Genomic DNA, 1,149 nt, shown 5'->3' on the forward strand with positions numbered 1-1,149 from the left:
CAGCTTCGCTTCATTTGGAGGTCGCCACTGATGATGATGTTACCTAGCCAAGTAATGAAACTTCTGCATATCAAACATACAGCACAGCAAGCAAACCTACATCATACATTTAAAGTTATTTTTCATGTTTATGTTGCGGGAATCTGTGGTTATTGATCCACAGTTTAGTTTCACTCCCTATAGGTAACTTGCTGAATTCCCCAGTTGTTCATAGTTCAATGTGATGCATCCAGTGTGTGCATAACGAGAGGGAGTTTGCTTCCAACATCTTGTGTGTATTTGTGCCTTATGTCCAGCATTCATCAATGGTGAGAGCAAGGGGCGAGGGCGAGACCAATGTGTCAGTCTCTCCGTGCCCATGCACGGCACCCACAGCGTCAATTCTCCACTGTGCATTTACAGCCAGTTCTCACAGCCCCTACACCCACGCCCTGCACCTTTAAAACATCGCCATTATTTCGTGCTGTCTCGCTGTGCTCTTCTCACCAGCATGAATTACTTCTACTCAACCTCCTCCACATTTCATCTGACAAAACATTCATTAAGAATTCCTTTGCATAAACATGCACTTCGCAGCTCTCGTTATTTGATTTTCCTGGATATCTTTCATACGAAAAAACGTTCACAGCAACTTGACTTGAAAACGAAAACCACGCTCCCTTTCATTATCCCAATGCAACCGACATTGCAATGTAGTTTATTCAACAGGCTCAAACTATTCTTTGTAATTTCGTAATAGCGGCAATGCATATAAACTGACCATTAGAGCTCCAGTTTCAATACGACAGCTGTGATCATCCCAAAACAACACCATTGAAATGCCGTTGATGACAGCGACGAGAGTGGGATTCGAACCCACGCGTGCAGAGTACAATGCATTAGCAGTCCATCGCCTTAACCACTCGGCCACCTCGTCACAAATGCAGAAACGGCTATGACCTTATGAATAATTGAATTGTGGAAATTATGCAGAGCAGCAGATATTTCTCCCTGGTGTTGGTAAAATGATAAATAACACAGTACGGTTCCAAGACTATTTTCTGACCCCTGGGTTGTGGGACAAGTGCACTCCCACTGTCACACTATGCACACAGTGATCTGAACAAAAATGAGGAAATGAATATGTACCAAGGTCTGTTGAATTCTGTG

At 43.4% G+C, this 1,149-nt stretch overlaps 1 non-coding gene across 1 annotated transcript; it reads right to left on the minus strand.

The window, feature by feature from the left end:
• Nucleotides 1–834: 834 nt before the first annotated feature.
• trnas-gcu (transfer RNA serine (anticodon GCU)) lies at nucleotides 835–916 on the minus strand. Its single transcript has one exon. It is a non-coding gene; the product is annotated as a tRNA-Ser (tRNA).
• Between the last annotated feature and the right edge of the window lie 233 nt (nucleotides 917–1,149).

The sequence above is a fragment of the Chiloscyllium punctatum genome, chromosome 52 (assembly GCF_047496795.1).
Source record: "Chiloscyllium punctatum isolate Juve2018m chromosome 52, sChiPun1.3, whole genome shotgun sequence".
Taxonomy (NCBI): domain Eukaryota; kingdom Metazoa; phylum Chordata; class Chondrichthyes; order Orectolobiformes; family Hemiscylliidae; genus Chiloscyllium; species Chiloscyllium punctatum.